Consider the following 21,535-nt stretch of genomic DNA (forward strand, 5'->3'; position numbering starts at 1 on the left):
GCCACACATTTACTTCCCTAATCTCCCTCTGCCTCCCTGGACTAGTGCGTGGCACGGGTAATAATTCCGAGAATATTACCTTAGATGTCCTTGCCTTCAGTTTCTTTCCTAAGTCCCTATAGTCTTTCTTAAGAACATCCCACCTTCCGCTAACTTTGTCATTGGTGCCAACGTGCACCAAGACCGCCGGGTCTTTGCCAGCCCCTCCCAACAATCTATCTACATTTAGCTTACATATGGAAAACAGGGGTGCAGGAGAAAGTGAGACCACAAACATTTTATATAAACAATACAGTAGGCTTTACTCCACAGCACTCCGGTGCAGTGGTACAGTATGTGACTACAACATCTAAATTAGGCTGACCAAAGTGACCATATTATCCTTTTAACCTTGGACACTCATGAATTACACAGGTTCTGTGGCTGGCTGACTACAAGCCTGCATTTCACCTGGTTTTAAGCAGCAACAGAACCTGTGTAATTCATGAGAGTCCCGGGTTAAAGCGATAATATGGTCAGCCTATCTAAATAAAAAATTCATACAAACTCAACACTCATCTGATTACACTCCAAACTCCTATTCATCTGAATTTAGGGTATATTAGGTCCAAAATATTGCTGATCATCCCCTTCATGGCCTTTCCTTTTGGTCATTCGCTACACTGATGTTAGGGTCTCCTGCCCTGTGCTGCCACGTCGTCATGGCAACCGGGAGACAAGTGCTAGTGGAGTAACCTGAGCGCAGCTGATACTCCGGTTCGGGTCTTTTGCTGTGCAGTGGTTATAGGCTCTGTGCACGGCAGGGGATCCGGTGCTGGTTTTTGTGCTCACAGTCTGTGAGGTCTGAGTGGGGCGTGGACAGCACCTGCTTTATAAGGCCTCTTTTCAGGGTAAGCAGATGCTGCTGAATCTTTGTTGGTTAGTCAGTTCATGAAAGTTAGCCAGTACTGTGTAGCTTTGTATTTGTTTGTTGCTTACTGCAAATAGGCCTGGGGATTTGGTATTACACTCTGCCAATCCAGACCTAGCAGTAAGACTGGAGTCAGTCGTTTAGCTTGCTGGGGTTCTGTTACTACTCAGTGAACTTAGCAAGTTTGCGGCTGTATTCTAAGACTTGCCTGTCTAATCCTGTCTCACTGTGCTAGGTGTCAGGGGTCAGTTTAGTGGCAGTAAGCTAAAACCTGTGCACTGCAAGTGAGAATCAGGATTGTGGAGTCTCTCCTTGTGTCTATCATTCCATCTCTGACCAAGGAGTTTACTGCCACACCCGTTGGTAACCCTTTAGGGTTTTGCTGTTGCCCTTAGCAACAGCATTTCGGGTTCTCTACGTATTAAAACACAACATCTTGCTATTTCCATCTGAGCAGTTCTAATACAAGGGAGATACCCAGTTCCTTAGCCTCTGGGCTTCTCTGTTCACTTTGTGTGTATTTTGTTACCCTATCACCTTCTGTGTACGTTATGTCATATTCCCCAGTTTGTCTGTGAGTCCATTTGTTTTGCATAACAGTTCAAACACCAGTACATTCCTGCAGACACTGGAGTGCATAACAGTTCTGACACCAGTACTTTCCTGCAGGCACTGGTGTGCATAACAACTGACTTTCAATATTATGAACATGGGGGGTCATTCCGAGTTGTTCGCTCTGTATTTTTTTCTCGCAACGGAGCGATTAGTCGCTAATGCGCATGCGCAATGTCCGCAGTGCGACTGCGCCAAGTAAATTTGCTATGCAGTTAGGATTTTTACTCACGGTTTTTTCTTCGTTCTGGTGATCGTAATGTGATTGACAGGAAGTGGGTGTTTCTGGGCGGAAACAGGCCGTTTTATGGGTGTGTGCGAAAAAACGCTACCGTTTCTGGGAAAAACGCGGGAGTGGCTGGAGAAACGGAGGAGTGTCTGGGCGAACGCTGGGTGTGTTTGTGACGTCAAACCAGGAACGACAAGCACTGAACTGATCGCAGATGCCGAGTAAGTCTGGAGCTACTCAGAAACTGCTAAGAGGTGTGTAATCGCAATTTTGAGAATCTTTCGTTCGCAATTTTAATATGCTAAGATTCACTCCCAGTAGGCGGCGGCTTAGCGTGTGCAAAGCTGCTAAAAGCAGCTTGCGAGCGAACAACTCGGAATGACCCCCATTGCTCGATATGATGCCTGAGCCAGAGCAATGGCCATATAGTTGACTTGATTCTTCTGCTTATTTTTCAGTTCATGTTTGCTGACAGGACTTTCACTAGCACTGCTGATTTTGGCGTCTCCAACTGACAGAGGCTCCAACCAAGGGTAAGATCTAAGTTGAATTAATATTTAAATACTAATAAATATGGGCACCTCATTTTAAGAATGAGTGCCCACCAAGTCCACCCACTCATTTATATGCATGGGGGACCTTTGGATGCTCAGGGTAACAGTAGGTGGTAAGTGGGGTACCTGAGTAACATGCCTGCGAGCTGAAGTGTGGCTATGTCACTAACATTCACATGCACATAATGGAGTTTGTCTCTACAAAGTTTCCATAGCCCTGTAAGAAATACAGACTCACTTAATCTGCAGTCATGATGAAGCTGCAAATGCCCAGGGCTGTTTCTAGACAATTTGGCTCCCAGTGCGAGCTTTAAAAATACACACACCCCCATACACATTAAAAAATGCACACACACCCCCCACCTAGACATTAAAAAAACTATTTTGTGCACGCCAAAGGCATGTGCGCTCCAGGAGAGGGGCCATGGCCTTGCTAAAATGGGTGTGACCTTACAAAAATGGGCAGGGCCCTGCAGGAAAAGACTACCTTACACCACAGTTTTTGACTCTCCAACAACAGACCTCAGCCATCAGTTAGAAATAAGAAAAAAATTCCACCATATTAAGCCCCATATAGTAATGCCCCTTGCACCATATTATGCCCCTTGCACCATATTATGCCCTACAGTAAAGCTTCTAAATACTTTTAAATTACCTACTCATTGCCAGGGGTTTCATGCACTGGGTGTCATGCTTGTTGCCAGGGGTTTCATGCTCTGGGATCCATGCTCATTGCCAAGGGTAATGAGCGGAGAACTGTGTAAGAGGGAGGAGGGGAAGCAGGATAGGGTACACAAAGTGCTGCGGTGTGTAGAAACGGCACTGCAAATGCCCATAGTCAGACTGCAAGCACATCATCCACCAATGATAGATACTTGGCAGAAGACAGCCCAAGACAGTTGGAGGTGATTCCATCAAGGGAGCACAAGCCTCCCTATTCTTTGCTGGGTCTATCCTTGCCTAAGCAGAACAGATGATGGAATGGGTAGGCAATCATAGGCCAAGTATAATATGTGGCATATTCACATAATTCAAAGGTAGATACAACCTGTCAGTAATAGTATCTCTTGTGGGTGCTTAACCCTTGGTGTATCATCATCATCATCATCATCATCATCATTATCATGGACCATTGCAGTGTAAACAATTATTAATAATATAAAAAATAATGTTATACTCTTGACCTATAAGTGAGCTAAACACCTGAGCTGGGGTAGGCTGCTGCTAAATTGTTGAGTGAAGTGGATAATGTAGCAACTAGTACCATGCTAAGACAATGGGGCATACTCAATTAGGCACAGGGTTTAAGTTTAATAGGCAGGGCAAATTCAGGGTTTTATGCCTGGAGCTATTAAATTATTTAGTATTTCCCTGTGTGAGAAAACTTTGGGTACTGCACAGCACCCATAGTTTCCATGTAAAAAGACTTTTCCTTGCTTCTCCTGAGGCTGTGAGAAATGTACCCCCCACCAGGCTAAACTCGTAAGGGATGCTAGACCTTATTGAATAGGTCCAAGCAGACAATTAGGCTAATTGCATATTTCTCAGTGTGGCTAATCACATTAACAAAATAACTCAGAGTGGGGCGTCCTCCTGCCATAGTGGCACATAGTACCACTCAGTACCATTTTCAGCACAGAGATGATTCTCACATAGGTGAAAACAGCTCTCAAAGTTGAACACTGATGCTCTGCCCCAACACACTTAGCTGTGGGTATATTGGTAATAGTGATGAGCGAGGTTCGGTTTTACTCGGTTTTACTCGGTTTTACTCGGTTCTCAAAACGGCATCTTATTGGCTATCCAAAACACGTAACATCCGTGAGCCAATAAGATGCCGTTTTGAGAGCCGAGTAAAACCGAGTAAAACCGAGTAAAACCGAATCCGCTCATCACTAATTGGTAATAATGTAAATGTTAATAAAAATGATTTTTATATCCAGCACTACAGGTTAGAGCATGTATATATTTTGATATGCTTGTAGAACTATAAGTGTCAACATATAGTACTGTACACATGACAGCCAGAGTATGCTGGTTCTTGTAGTGTCACAGAAAAATACTGCAACCACACACACACACATACACTCACTCACACAAACAAACAAACAAACAAACAAACAAACACACACATATACTGTACATACACACATACAGACTAACAGACAGTTTCCAAGGTAAGAAGTACTTGGCTTCTTCTTCTCACTAGCCATCAGTTCCCTAGGTCACTTCCTAGGCTTTCCTAATGGTTTTGCCAGACCTGCTTATCCAACCATTTAAGTCTGCTTCCATACTGTACCACACCACTTAAAATAATTTTAGTCAATTTAATCATGAGATCACCTTAGTCAAGCATCTCACCAGAAAAAGAAAAAACATAGGGCCGCTTGTCTTTTAGGACAATAGGCTGAGATATAAGCTCTTATTGGGCCTATATTGTTTCGAAGAAGATGCATGATATATTGAAAACATCTACCACTAATAGACAAAGGCAATTGGACCCCCCACCCCGGGCAAGTAAACTGGTGTGCTCCTGCAGCAGTCACGTGTTCATGAAGGTATAAAACAGGTAGAGGGGCACTGATTAGATCATTTGCAAACAAAATGGCTTGTCAGAATGAGCTGAGTTTGAAAAGAGGATCATCGTAGACTGCGCAATGTCATGTTTCCAGGACGATGGTATATAGAAAATTCAGTAATCCAGATGGACTGGCCAGCTCAGAGTCCAGATCTTAACCCCACTGAGAACTTTTGGGACAAATAGCAGCGATGGGTGCATTCTAGATTGATTTGATCTTCTTTGGTGTCGCAGATGGTCACGCTACTTAAGGCAGAATGGCAAAACATACAACCTGCTGTTGTCCAGGAACTTGTGGCCAATTTGCCAAGAAGGGTGTCTGCAGTAATTACTGCACATGGTGGATATACAGTACTGATGTCAATAAAATCTTGAACTATTTGCTGTCATTGTGCAATCCTTCTTTTGCTCATATATCTATTCTTAACAATCCAATGTACACTCATTATGTTAGTAAAAAAAGATATTCTCCATTTTGGGTCTGATTAACTTAGGTTTAAACTTTTCACCAACTTGCTGGATTGCTCCAAGCACTATGGGGCCTACTTACTAAGCCACGGATGGAGATAATGTGACAGGGCTAAAGTACCAGACAATCAGCTTCTAACTGTCATTTTTCAAACCCAGCCTGTGACATGGCAGTTAGGAGCCTATTATGGCTTAGTACATAGACCCCTAAATTAGCTCCTATAATTGTTCTATACTTTTCATTCATGTTTCAAAATAAATATAAAGCAATCTTCCAAACTCATTTGTCTCCTAACTCAAGTGAATTACAATACTGTATACTGTGTCTACTAACTTTGCACTGTTTCTCAAAATATAAGACTGTATTACTGTATAACACCATATGTACCTTGACACAGTTTTAAACTTTCAGATAAGAGATCTTGCATACATTATTGTTAATAAGAAAAGAATTATAATATCTGTATGGCAATTGTTTATATAATTGCATGCAGCACCTATAAAGGAATGACCTTATAGTTGCAATTTATAAGAATCATAGTATCATATTGCTTTACGTGTACAGGGCAGTAGTTCATGAGAACATATAAAAAAAACAAAGTGCTTACACATTGCAACCTTAATGAGAACAACTGAATTAATCTCTGCATGAGACATTGTAATGTTATGTTCTAGAATAATGTCCTTACTGATTGCAAAACTAAAGACATCTCTGGTAGTTCAATTACTGAATACATTCATTTCATTTTCAGTAAATCAAGATACTATGATTTCTGCTTGTTTGTGTGGATGCTTTTGTTGTTAGTTTAAATGATTATGAGGTGCACTTCACAAAAATGACATAAATAAAGTTTTAAAGTTAAACACAATAGAAAAGTATAGAATAGTGAGAATTAAGAATATCATCATTAGTAATTTATCATGTGTAGTTTGAATGATTTACAGTATGAAAACAATATTTTTGCAAGGTTTTCTGTAGCATCAGCAAACTATGAGATTTCCAAAGAGCTTAATGATGGAAGGATATACAAAAATTATCACTATAAGTATTTTATTGGATTGTTAAACTATGTATATAAATATATATATATATATATATATATATATATATACACACACACACACACACACACACACACACACACACACACACACATATATCTTCTGTAAAGTACAGTATTTGAATGTAAGCATTGTCCCCCACATTGTATTTGTGCTACAGTATATGAAATGAAAATTAAGTGTTATGTGTTTTCTTTATGATTATAATGTCTTTATTAGCTATATTGTACAGATATATGAATTATACACTCCAAAGCATTATGTAGGAACCCTTTCCAAACAATTTATCAGTGTTGTATAGCTTGACAGCAAAGTGGAATGGAAACAGTGCCATCATGTGATACGTTTCAGTGTATTTCATTAAAACTTCCAGTAGAAGCAGTGTAGATTTTTTTAAAGCTGGATTCAAATACTTGAATACTTGAATTGCACTGCAAAGCAAATCTGCAAATTATTTTTTAAATAATGAGCAGAGAACAGTTTGGTATACGTTATACATATGATTAGGAAAACAAGGTACAAACTTGTAAGTGATATATTATAAAATATATTTACAATGATTACATTTGAACTGCTGAAAAAATGGAGAACACTCCAAAGCAAACACATTTTTTTTTTCTTCTCTTATTTTCTAACTCTGAACTGATCTATTGATAATTTTTTCAAACTTGCCAACCATGTGCAAGTAATGCTTAACGTAAGAGAATTTTGGGGTTTAGGGTTAAGAACTGGACATTCCAAACACAGTAGGACCCTATAATTATGTAATAAATGTGATTTTTTTTTTTGAGCAAACAATTATATTGAACTGATTCTAGAACCTACCTATGAAATTACCTACCATCAGTACCAGATTAAGGGCAACATGGGCCTGGAATTTATGAAGAGCCTATCATATGCTGCAGCAGGAGGAGTGATCAGAATGGTGAGGGTGTGACTACTGATATGGGAGTGCAACCACATTATGGTAAGTGAATCAGAAAACATGCCGCTGGCAAAAGAATACATATAGATAGATATACACATACATATTGCATAGGTGAATACAGAGGCACTTAATGAATTAAAGACAGGCTGTAGCTTATATATTTATATATACTGTGTATACACATTCTACATACATTGAATCAAAGTCTTACACACATATTTCATCTTTGAATAACAAACGGGTCACAACAACTGGAATCTGTAAGCAGGAGGGTACAGCGGTACATGGGCAGATTGGCCATAGGACTCACCAGGAAGTTTCCTGGTAGGCCGATGTGCCTTTGTGGTCTGTTTTGTGTGTTGTCATGTGGCCCCACTGCCCACATGACAGGCAGCTCACCGCACTCAGTACACTGCCATCCAGTGATGCTGCCATGGCTACACGGCATGTTATGCCTCTTGTGCTGTCTATGTCAGGCCACTTCTACAAAATTTTACAGGGCCACATTCAGTTCCCAATCTGCCCCTAGTCTCAGACACAATTGCAGCAAAAGATGCATGGAAGGCTGCAATTGCGTACAATCAGGCCCTATGAGGAGGGATCCTGCCTTCCTCAACAGACCCCACCCTCTCATCAGACCGCACCTCCATTAGAGCAGCTTCCATGAATTTCCCAGGCTGGTTTTCCATTCCAATCTGCCCCTGGCAGCACATATAGTATAGGAGGAAAGCATTCACCAAAGCAGCTGCATTTTTAAGAATTTTAATGGCTTACTTGCCTGTGCAATGTTTTCATCTATCGAGACCTTTCTCAAGCTTACAACCAAGTACACAGTCACAGGGATCCAACATAGGTTTAAAGAAGCCTTAACTTACCTCTCCCACAATGGCTTCTTAATTACCCATCATTATAAGGCAAAACACCACAAAAACCCTGGCGTACATATCAGCTTGAAATACAAAGTCAGAAGTAACCAACGTGACCAGAGTATATGCCATAACGGACCAACCTGTGGCAGCATGCATACCACTGTGGAACACACACACACAGGAAAACAACATCCACAATATGAATCACTACAGAGACAGCCAGTAGCAGTGTGTTAAGATGCCAAAGCACTATTCATTTTGTTCCTCAGTGGAACACATATGCTGCAAGTGGACACAAAAATAACACTCACAGAATATTTAGCAGCAACAACCGGGCAGTCAACAGGACACCTCAGGAGGATCAGATACTGTGCTGGGCTGCCATTAAGTAGCTGTGACTGCTGAGATGGTGACTCACACATGGCTGCTTGTTTCAGATAGCGGTGGTGGCGGGGGCTGCACCAAGTCACTATGCGTATGTGGCGGAAGGTGGGCTAGTGAAACCTTCCAATGTGCCCTTATCATGTTTAACCACTTACCTGGCATAGTCACATCAGATGAGACCACACCAGAGATTACTTTATCTGCCCTGGTCACACAGGATGCGACCAGTCTGAAACAGTGTCTGCAGCTGCAGGTAAGATAAACCTCCTGCTGCTGCTGCTCTCAGAGGGACTGCTGCTGCACCCTCCCCCAGTGTTTGCCATGCTGCCGATCACTGCTGATCGGTCAGTACAGCAGGACCCCCACCCAGTGGCTGCATACAATATCAGCCACTGGGGAAATGTAAATCAAGCCGCCCCTGAGTATCTAGCAGCTGTCCACACTGTTAAAATGAAAGTGCGATGGTCAAGATGTTTCTGATGTTGCTGATGGTACTATTGTGTCGACCGATGCTCCGATGCTTGAAAAAGATGATTTTTTTTACAAATATCCTTTAAAAAAAGTCCCTTTTTTTACTATAATAATTTTGGATAAGGATAAATTCATGTTCTTCACTTAATTCACTCATAAAAGATTGGACAATTTCTGGTTGTTTTTGTGGGAAAAAAATTGTCAGTTGTCAGTTGCGTGGTTAAGCAAGTTATAGTGGCAGTGGCATTTGATTTGCCATGGCCAGGAGTGTGTAGGGGGGGTCAGGGGTCATGGCCACAAGGGTGGTGGGTCCTCAGACAGCCACTTGCAGGCTGCAGGCTGTAGCAAGAAAAAAAATTCTCCTGTCTGGGGGGCCTGGAGCTGCAGCTCTATCCGCCCCATTGTTAATCCAGCCCTGTCTAGTGCATGATAAGAGGATATAGTCAAAAGGTCAGCAGTGTTATTGTTGACATTCATAATGTCTACTTCACAATGTTGGCATTGTTAAAATATCGACAGACGACATGTTGACAATCTGGTGAAATGTTGACATTGTCAGAATGTCGACAATATGGTTAGGCTGAGGGCAGGAGGTTAGGCACTAGGGGGATTAGGGGTTAGGGCAGATATACTTACCACAATGCTGGAGGATCAGAGGTCACAGTCACATGGCAGTCAGAACCCAGAAGATAAAGCGGAAGCTGCTGCAGCCATATGGAACAGGTAAGGTATCGCTGGGCCACCAGGGACAATATGTTGACATTCTAACACGCCAACATTTTTCACCACTGTCTACTAGATGAATGTTGTCATGGTCAATGTCGACATTATGTCCATGTCAATATAATGTTGACATTATGACTGTGCAGTTCCAAGTGTTATTTTTGTGAAATGTTCTTAGCCTAAGAGTTTTGTCTGGAATATATCACCTGGCATATACATACTGTATAATATCATTATTAGTAGAGTGACTTAATTCAACTTACTTTCCAAATTATTTTCTTCTGATGACCCTGTTGCTCATATTTATCTCCCTGCATAATCTGGTGCAGGATGGTTCAAGGGGTGGGCTTACAGGGCCATTGCCATTATAGCTACAGTAGGTTGCCACCTGTTACACATACAGTAATATAAATACTTTCACTGCTCGGTTTGCTTTTTTTAGTTATGTGCCTGCTTCTGTTTAAAATGCCTTTAATGCTGGCACATAAAATATAAAAAAATTGTGGTAAGCAGTAAGCACAGGAAAATAGTATTATATGTCATATAACTGGTATGGGTTAAATCTTGATCTCAAATGTCTTTGTTAGAGATGAATTTGTTCAAGTCCAACAAATGTGTTTAAGAACCAACCTTGCATTACAAGACATTTGTTGGAAAAAAAGGCCACAATATAATTATATCAGTCACTTACTAATTATAGTAGCAAAGAAACAGGTCACAGCACAACAGGCACCATCAAATGCTAATAACCATGGAAAACATCATCTTACTAGTTTTACACTCGTGGGACAGCTATTGCGCACTATCTGCTGCACCACTGGAAAGAGGCCCACCAGACTTTAGCTATGAGGAGCGGTGAGCCCCCATGTCCTAATACGCTACATTTGGCAAATTGGCAGAACATTATTACAGCTTTGTATAGCTGGCATTTCATTATACTGTACTATTAGTGATTGCTCCTGCTTTTCTTTGTTCAGAGGGATACGTGTGTTCCTTATTATACTGAACATTTGTTTTCACATATACAATAACTGTACATATGTTTTATTGTAATCCAATTTATTGGTAAAAAGAAAACAGATGGTTGTCTTTTTTGCTGTTGCGCCATATACAGAATTCTAAATGATTTGTAATAGCGATTATGTATTAATGTTTCATCTTGGTAATTATAATTTTATTAGTATTACATTATACATACTAGTATTTTTTTTACAAATGTTTTCTTGTTTTCTTGTGACTTCCTATTCATGAGAACTGCGTATTTTAAGTAATATGTTTTGTGATAATAAATGAAGAATATACTATATACTGGTCATTAATTACATTCTGCTACCATAAACACCTACCTCCATATATCCAGCATTTCTTTGTTTCAGAGGCTCAGAAGCTGTATTTCAGGATGATTTTGAAAACATTATTGTTTTAGTGATATTACAGTATATAAACGTTGCCCTCTTTAGCTATTGCCATCTATAACACATCCAGAGAAACCACTGTAAGCATATTAACTACAAATATATTATAATGATTCCAATAATTTTAGGTCTGACCAAGTAATTATTTTTGAAAAGGGTTAACAAATAAAGGGTACAGTATATCAGAGTTGGCACTAATTGGGGATCCAGCAGCAAGAAGATGCAGTCTATAGTTAGAGAGAAGTGCAATTTCTCTCAAAATAGTACATAGAAAAGGGAGGTTTAATAGGCTGCGCTTCTGCTCCTTAAAGAAAAATAGGTCCCAAATATGCTGATACAATTTACATTTATTATAAACACAATCTGATAAAATGAGCATACAAATAAATATAATAAAATGAGATAAGAACAAATTGTAAGCTTAAATGGGTAGAATCGAGTTCCTATCCTACTCAGGCCAATAACAGAACTACATTAAGCCACCAAGGTGCAGTTATTGAATTGTAGATACTGGTATGTATGAAATAAAAATTATAGACAAAAATCACTAGTCAGTTGGTTAGTGCCAGTGTTGTCTCTCTAACCCAGCAGGCGCTTGGGGTGGAATGTAATAGAGTGCAAGAACCAGGAAGTGTGGGACATCGTCTGAGTTCTCACGTATTTTGAAAGCAGCAATCAGTTACACTGCATAACAAAGTTGGTTTTGCTGTGTACTATTACTGATCGCCACTTAAAAAATATGTGAGAACTCTGCTGAAGCCCCACACTTTCTAGTTCTCATACTCTATTACATTTCCCCTATCGAGTCTTATCACTTGCTATTGGAATTTTAAAGGTGATGGCTTCGGACTGTGTAATTCTGCTTAAGGGTGCTTCACAGTAGTCAGTTTTTTTTCTGAACAATATCATTGACAAGGCTGTTCCTGACAGGAAGGTCTGGGTGGTAATAGGGTACACATCTGTAGCTCATCGCATTTCTGTGCCTATTGGCACTTTCATCAGGTACAATCAGCAATTGATAAAATGGCAAGTGCCGGCAGGGCTTGAGAGACAACACCAGCGTTAGCTTAATGACAAGTGATCCTATTGGAACCATGACAATGGACACAGAGAGGCAATTAATGCCAAAATATCTGCCCCACCAATTAATCATAGCCAACTACCTGGCACTTGGTCTCAGGCAAACTACAAATAAGGAGCAGAACGACTACTCCTGCACAGGCCCTCACATTGGGGATAATTGTCACAATACTCTGACTCACATGCAGCCGCAAACAGCTGGCAATTTTTGGGGTCTTCACTCAGCACCAGAGCTACATCTTTACAAGGTACTTTATTAACATAATACTAGTCTATGCATGAATAAAGTAAGTGGAAACTATTTTTACCTACTGTACCAGTATTTACAATTCAATCACTTCACTAATTGGTCTAAGTAGAATAGGAGTGATGCAGCCAGTATACCGGCTGTCAGGATCCCGACGTTCAGGAGACCAATGCCAGAATTCTGACACCTGCCGATACACCAACAGCCAGCATCCTGACACTTGCCCTTACTTCCCACTCAGTGAGTCCACGCCATCAACCAATTGGGACTAGAACCTGTGGCAATTGAAGCTTGCCATCGAGCCCAAAGCATGGTGAGTGCAGTGAGTCCGTGAGGGTACTCACTGCCTTGCTGACGATATTATGACATATGGGATGTAGCTGTCAGAATCCTGACAGCTGACATCCCATCTGTCGGGATATCATATGTATCCCAGATAGAAACTTGATTCTATCCATTTAAACTTACAATTTGTTTTTAGCTCATTTTATTAAATGTATTTATTTACTCATTTTATCATATTGTTTTTTATAATAAATGTAAATATTTTACAATATTCGGGACCTGTTTTTCTTTAAGCAGCAAACACGCAGCCTATTAAATCCCCTTTTTATGTAAAGTTATTATTTTGGTTATTATATTTATGTGAATATTTTTATGTTGTGCAGAATTATAAACTTTTTGTCTGTTAATCCATTCACAAATATGGTATTCACTGACAATCTTTCTCAATTTTGAAAATTAGACTAGCACTAACTTCATAATTGCTTATATTATAGGCAAACAACATCCATATAGTTATTTTGCCATATTACCAGTACATTTAAGTATACTTATGGTTAATGACAAAATGTAAGATATTTAAAATTGTATGTTCTCTAGCTAGCCTAGCATCAAACACCATAATCACAGGAACCAGCACCAATATAAAACAATATTCTCATCCCCCAGTCTATTATAATTTGCCTGTGTTAAAACCATGTCTTCTTCTCCCTGAGTGTTACAGCTCCCTCCTCTCCTATATAAAGCTGATTAGCCCAGGTGTTTTAAAAATATAATGTGGTAAAAATCAAAATCAGCACTCCTAATAAAGCTACTACAGCCTAAACAATATTCAAACATTGACAATTGTGGCAGTACTAGCATAGATGGCAGTAGGGATACATGCATTCTGTGTGGGACTGGAGATATCAAAGCTCTGCTCCATATGTGGTAAGAAACAAGAGATGTGACCACACCTAAGGCCTGCAGAGAGGAGACATTCCAGGGGACTGTGCAGGCAAGTTGGGCTGCTGCCTATGCATCCAGCCCATGTGCGGATGTAGAAGCCTATGAGGCTGTCTGTGGAGTACAAGTGGTACTGTGGTAGCCAAAGGGCCCAGTGAGCCAGGAAGCCAGCATTCAAGAAATCCCTGTAACTGGGCTAAAGATATTGGAAAGAAGCCAGGCCAGTGGGCCTTGAGTCTGAGAATGCCAGGAGTCCATGTATATACCTTCAAAAAGCATTGAGATCTTTGATACTTTGTGATGCAAATTAGCTGACCATTTTAGAGAGGGGCAAAGAAATGAGCTAGTACCCTTAGTGATAGCTAGATTTTTATTTTCATTCAATGAAATATTATGCATTCTGTGGACAGCAAAGCTCCATATATTTTATTTGAACCTGAAAAGCTGTGAGTGGATTCAAACACCTGTCCCTGTACCCTTAGACCAGGCATGCCCAAACTGCGGCCCTCCAGCTGTTGTGAAACTACATATCCCAGCATGCCCTGACACAGTTTTGCTGTCAGAGAATGCTAAAGCTGTGTCAGGGCATGCTGGGATGTGTAGTTTCTCAACAGCAGGAGGGCCGCAGTTTGGACATGCCTGCCTTAGACCATCTACTGAGCTGCTTACACCAAAACTGTTGCATGTGCTGTTGAATGCAAGCATAAAATCTGTGCAGAAAAATGTAGATTATAACAGGATTTTATAGGAAATACTATATGGATGATTTCTGCATAGTACAGTGGAGATGACTCACCTGCATGAAAGCCTACAAAAATAGTGAGTGTGAAAAACCTGTTGTGATTAAACCTTTTCTTAATTGCTTGTGTGTGGAATCATGGGTGTTGAAGTGTACACATTGCCTTTGGAGTGGAAGAGACATAAGAGATTATACAGTTATTAAATCATTTCTGCAAACAAAAGCAAGTGTTTGTGATGTTGGTGCAGTAAGGAAACGATTAATAGAAAAAGCCCAAGTGTATTTTTCCTATTGAAAAGCAAGTGTTTCTCTGGTTTGTTAAAGAAGGGTGTGGTTCAGAGAGATGACTCTGGAATGGACAATTAAGGACCGTGCTTGGTACTTGCTGATAATTGTAAATAAAATGTTTTACTTTTGGAAGAAAAGTGTAATACAATGAAATCAGAAGTTGTTTCTATTTATGATGTGTGTCAATAAATATCAGAAATAAAAAGAAATATACTCTCAGAGGAAGCCTGATGCCTGCAAAGGTACAAATCAAAAAAGTCATAAATCCTGGACTGGAGTTTTCAGTCTGGAAGTAAAGGAAGTATGTTGCAAGTAGGTGAAATAAAGCTCCTCTATGGCAACTCCTTCCAAAGTGTTGGGATGCAAAGTCATGTTACAAAGAAAGAGACATCTAAAATGACAAAGCAGACTAAAACTAACAGTGTATGTGGTAGTGTAATATGATGCTGAGGTCTGCCAGGGGAAGACTATGTCAACATGGAAAAATTTGAACATATGAACAAAGTTATGCTTAAAAGGCTGTCATATTATTATGCACAGATAAGTGATTTAAAGAAAAGTCTGTTGAACTGGTTGGATGAGCAAACTGTTGAAAAACTAGGGTAAATTTTCCTCTTTAAAAATATCTTTAAACAAGAGGAAGAAAAAGAGAGTTGTAAATTAAAGCACTTAAAGACACAAACCTCCAATTGGCAGTTATGTCTGAATGCCTTTGATTATGCAGAAGAAGGGAAATGTACAATAAAGTATGAAAATGATGTGCGTCTCACAAAGAATGAAGTATTAATGAAATCTATGTGGGGAAAAAAAGCATGAAAAATTAGGTGGTTTTTTTGCAAAGAAAGAGCAAGAATTGTTGTATTGTGCCAAAGGTGTGTAGTACTTCCGCAGGAAGTGGAAGAGTAAAAAGAATGTGTAAAGAGACATCAGAGTGATGCAAAGTGCACATAAGTCAAAATGGTGGATTTAGCTCTAATGGTGATGAATAACACTCTTTATTTGTGTCCACACAAGCAAGTGTAAAAGAGAAAATACAGATGTTCAAATTCAACTTGGCTACAGCCAGAGTAAATTGAGATTATCTTCCTGAAAGAAATGCCATTCTGGAGGGACTCATGCAAGAAAGAGCAGAAAAAAAGTGTAGCTTTGGAGTTAAGAAATTTACCATGCACGTGCTGTGGTTCAGAAATTGCAAGGACAGAATGAGAACATTGAGAAGCCTCTGTACAGTGCAGAAAAACAGTTGCACAATTTACAGGTGAAAAACAGTATCGGAGAACAATAGCTTTACTGTAAAGTTTGATAAAGCCAGACAAAAGTTGAGGCTTGTTAAATTTGAAGATGTGGAGAGTAATCTTGTACAGACTCAGAACAAGTTGGAAAGTGCAATGGGAAGGATAACCCAGATGGAAGAACAGATCTCTGCAGCTCAAGAAAAATAACACATGGACATGGGAAAAGTAGAAGAGGAAAAGAAGTTGGACTACACTTTGGAATTTGATTCTGGGCCCAAGCTGGTATCATATCTCTTTACTGATCCTAGTCTGTTGGAAATACAGAAACTCAAACAGCAGTTACTACAGGATGATCATAAAAAGGCTGGCATGAACAGTACTATGCTGATGATGCAATGGAATTTAGTTAGTATTCGAAAAGACTTGTATAATGGACAGCATACAAACAGTAAATTGATTGAACAAATTAATTTGCATACATAGAGACAAAAGTGTCAACAAATAACACAACCCAATGACCGCATAGTTTAAGTCAGTAAATTATTACATAGCTAAAGGATTGCCGGGATCCAAGGAAGGTAGAGACTTGCTTCCAGATAAATGCTTGTCAGAGTCTATGGGGTAAATTTACTAAGATGGGAGTTCTATTCAATATGGGATGTTGCTCATAGCAACCAATCAGATTCCAGGGGGAAAATTTACTAAGATGGGAGTTCTATTTAAGATAGGATGTTGCCCATAGCAACCAATCAGATTCTACTTCTCATTTATCTAGCACCTTCTAGAAGATAATACCTGGAATCTGATTGGTTGCTATGGGCAACATCCCATCTTAAATAGAACTCCTATCTTAGTAAATTTACGCTTATGTGTTATATATTGACACACTTTTGTGTCTCTAAAAGTGCATATTAAATTGTAATTTTCATTTACACCATACAATATGTCACTATGTGATATTTCATTCTTTGCATAATTATCATCGTTCAGAGAATCCTGGAGAAATTCAATGCTGACTGAGGTGGCAAGAAATTGACATGTGAACAGGAATATAACCTTAGGTACATCTACATACCTTTAATACCAATAAGTATTCTCTTTGGATCATCAAAGTGACTGATGAAAGGGAAATTCTATTGCCACATTTACTGGTGGTGAAGGACTCACAATTTTTGAGTTTATAGTGAGGAGTTTAAAATTGATTGTTTTCACATGTTTAGAATATTTTTAGATTATGTTTGTAGCTCAGTGCCTTCATATACATTTTTCTATTTTGACTCATTTTTTAGCCAATGTGTTTTGTCTGATCCGTCTGGAAGCTGTCCAACCCTAATATTTGCCAGCAGGAGTCATAGTAGAGTCCCTGTAGTGGCGATTTTAAGTGCTGGCTAGCAGGGAGGGCTCCCGGGTGCTGCAGCTTGAGTGCGTGTCCGCAGTCATCTTGCCATTGCCATTTGAATTGTGTGCAGCTCACCGTGCTGTCCATCTCCCACTGCCCACTCCCCACCCCCTGATGTCCGCCAGCTCCTGCCCAAACCCCTCCCCACCACCTGCTACTCACTTCTGCCCAGCTTTACCCTGGTGAGGTAAGAGAGCAGGGAGCCATAGGGCTCTACTGCCACCACTGAATGGTGAGTAATAGGGACACAGGTAGTGGGGCGAATGGCACACATACATGAACACGCACACACATATATAGATACACTCTCTCTCTCTACATATATATATATATATATATATATATATATAAAAATATATAAGAGAGATGCTCTACCTGGTGCAATTTGTCTAAGTGGCTCTACCTGGTGCAGTGAGTAGAAGGGGCTACCTGGTGCAATGTGTATAAGAGGCTCTACCTGGCATAACATGTATAAGGGGCTCTACCTGGTGCAATGTATGCAAGAGGCTGTACTTGACATAATGAGTATAAGGGAATCTACCTGGTGCAATGTGTATAAGGGCTCTACCTTGCATAATGTGTATAAAAGGGCCCTACCTGGTGTAATGTGTATAAGGGGCTCTAACTGGTCTGCAGTGTGTAAGGGGCTCTGCCTGGTGCAATGTAGACATCATCCACCTCTGTTCTCTGAGCAACAAATAACTAATATCAGTATATTCAGGCTCTGAATTGCTGAAGGCTCACTGTTTAAAATCAGGATCCATTTCCAGGACACGTTATCACTACACCCTCAAAAAAATCTACTTCAAAGGCCTCTCACACTGAGACTTTTCACACATACACAGTAGGAATTGGCTTCTAACACCTTTCCAAAAGGCTTTCTATCCTAGAATAATTGACTAAATCAGCAGTTATTTTATTTATTACTTGCTTCAAATATACACAATAGGTTATAGCAATAACTTTGTTCATAATCCCATTATAATTTTGGATCACATACCGAATTGGGGGAAAACAAAACACAAAAAGGAAAAAAAACAAGAACAAAAAAAAACCAAAACCACTGCTTTCTCTCCCTCTCTCATCATCATATGCAGCTCAAATTTATAGTAATCTGTCATTGATGACCAAATGTATACGTATTGCTCCAGCTTCATTCTTTCACTCCGCCCACCACGTTCTGCAGTTCCTATCACACCATCACAGGCTTCTAGTCTCCAATTGTCATGACTGTGGTTTTGTGGACCCGGTGTTAGTGAAGTCTGTGCGGGCGACTGGAGGACAATGTGAATACTATTACTGACCTGGTTTGGGAGTGTTGTGGACTCGGGGTTTCTTCCGGTGACCGGGAAGAGGAACCGCAGCTGAGATGACCGAATCTAGGTTTTCCTCATGCAGGATTTGGTCGGCAAACGTATGGATGCTGGAGGTCTCCTGAAAGACAGAACTTGAAAAGGTGCTGAGGAATGAATGAAGGAGTACCGGATGCTGGAGACACCAATTACGCTTGTGAGCACTGGGTGTTTGGAGGTGCAGAAGTGCTTGGAGGCACTGAAGTGCTTGTAGGTGCAGAAGTGCTTGTAGGTGCAGAAGTGCTTGGAGACACTGAGGTGCTTGGAGGCACTGAAGTGCTTGTAGGTGCAGAAGTGCTTGGAGGCACTGAGGTGCTTGGAGGCACGGAGGTGCTTGGAGGCACGGAGGTGCTCAGAGGCACGGAGGTGCTCGGAGGCACGGAGATTCTTGGAGGCACTGAAGCCACAGGGATACGGGAGCTCTGGAGATCACAACTACAACAGCAGTAAAGATGAAAGCACGGCAGCTGTGGTTTTCAGTTAAGACTATGGAATACTGTACTGTGCCTTTAAGATGAACCACTGCAGCTGTGCCTTTACGTTGAGACTCGTGGAAATAGTAAATATCAGTGGCAACACAAAAGTAAACCAAACTGGGAAACAAAGGAACAGAGTTTTCACAGGAACTAAAGTACAAAGGTTACCTTTAGGGAGCTCAGCTTCAAAACTCACACAGAGCTGAGTGTGACACGAGGAACTGGCCCAGTTTCCAACTCAGTCTCCCAACTTATACTTCCTGGTCCTTGGTGATTGGTGAGCAGGATTAGGTGATGCAGAGAGTCTCAGGCTGGCAGAGGATTGGACAACTCTTGGTCAGGTGAACAGTCACTGTCATGTGAGTACTCTAGACTAGGCTGTGATGTAGAATGAGGCCTAGCAGGCCGAGAGAACACTTAATCCTGAACTTCTGCAAAACATAGGATGCTGGCTTTTAGGCCTAAACTTCAGATTACTGAATTCAGCCTCACACAGGAGATCACCACAGGTGGAGCTAATTAACTATTACCTTTCAGGCAGAGAACTCAGGAAAACTCATAGTGCTGACAAGCTGTTTAACTCAGTGAGTAAAAAGACACAGGATCCGGGACAGATGGCAGGGGTAAGTCACCAAATACGAGAACTACAGTCAGGATCGTGACACCAATCCCTTGGCATTTTAAAAAGAAAACACAGGCGCATTCGTGGGAAGCGAGCAGGCCGGAAATGTATTTCCCCCGGTAACCATCTAAGTCCTTTGCCCACCTGCTCACCCCCATACTCAGAGAACAATCAAATAGAAGTGATACCCAAAAGACGGCCCTGTGTTTGGAAGGATAGAACTGTCAACTCTCACTTTGTGACCCCCATACCCAGAGCTCCTGCACTTAACATAAAGAAAACTGAAGGCCTTCTGGTATGCCCAATCAGGTCAGTTCTTTGTAATGCCAGATCTATAAGAAACAAGACTGCAACAATTGCTGACCTTATTGAATCTGCAGATCTAGCCTGTATTACAGAGACCTGGCTAGATGAAAATGCAGCACCTATATTGGAGGCTGCAGTACCAACAAACTACTCTGTCATCCACAACCCAAGACTGGACCACAGGGGTGGCGGGGTGGCTATCTGCTTCAAAAAAGAACTTAAACTTAGGGTCCACCCTATTGAAACTACTCGCTCATTTGAGTGCATTGCTGACCGGAGTTCGACGGGATTAGGTTTCAGAGTACTTCTCATTTACTGGCCACCTGAAGATGGAAAGATATTTCTACAAGAAATTGCAGACACTGTTGCTGGCCTGTTTCTGGAACATCAAAGAAGGCTCATCCTCTGGGATTTCAATGCATGGGTGGATGATGAGCTCTCACGCCTTGGCCAAGACCTCCTGTGCACAATGAATGGTCTGGGCTTCACACAGGTCATTCCCCCTGCCACACATAAAAGTGGTCACACTCTCGACCTTGTCTTTCAGATTGGATTAGAAGTCACTGACCTAAAAATAAACCCAGTCATCTGGTCAGACCACTACTCCCTCTGGTTCTCAGTTGCAACCCCTCAATTAAGATCTCTGCCCGTGGAGTTGACCTGGTATCGTCCAAGGAGGGGTATGACTCCCCAGGCTCTTGCAGCAAATCTGGATCTCTCTGCTATACTGGGTGCCTGTGAAGATCCCTGTTCCCTAGTCCGTTATTATAATAGGGATGTTATGGCTGCAATTGATATTATCGCCCCTGTGCGTTTAAGACCTCGTAAACCACAACGTCAAGCTCCATGGTTCGACAACAGTGTTAGTGAGCTCAAGAAAAGGGGGCGTAGACTGGAAAGATGATGGAGGAAGACTAACCTAGTGGATGTCAAAATAAAACTAATAAAGCATAACGAAGAATATCAATCGACAATCACTCGTAAGAAAGCACAGTTCCTGTCAAATGAGATCACAGCAGCAAACAATAGGCCAGCTCAACTTTTCCGCACAGTGGAGATGCTTTGCAAGCCAGCATGCCTGCAGACTGATGAGACCCTCTCTCAGGCAAGATGCAACGAGTTTGCAAACTTCTTTGCAGATAAAATATCCACCATCCGGGCTGGAATCTCCACAGTGCCATCAAAGGAGTGCCAAACTACAAAGCCTGCCAATATAAGCTACCTGCCTTCATGGACCAGCTTTGATCCAGTGGATGTAAAGGACACTGCTGAAATTGCTCGGATTCTGCATCCCACCACCTGTGATCTGGACCCAGCCTCAACCAAGCTTCTACTGGGTTGTATGGATATAATTGGTCCTG

Source organism: Pseudophryne corroboree, chromosome 6 (genome assembly GCF_028390025.1).
Source record: "Pseudophryne corroboree isolate aPseCor3 chromosome 6, aPseCor3.hap2, whole genome shotgun sequence".
In the NCBI taxonomy this organism is placed as follows: domain Eukaryota; kingdom Metazoa; phylum Chordata; class Amphibia; order Anura; family Myobatrachidae; genus Pseudophryne; species Pseudophryne corroboree.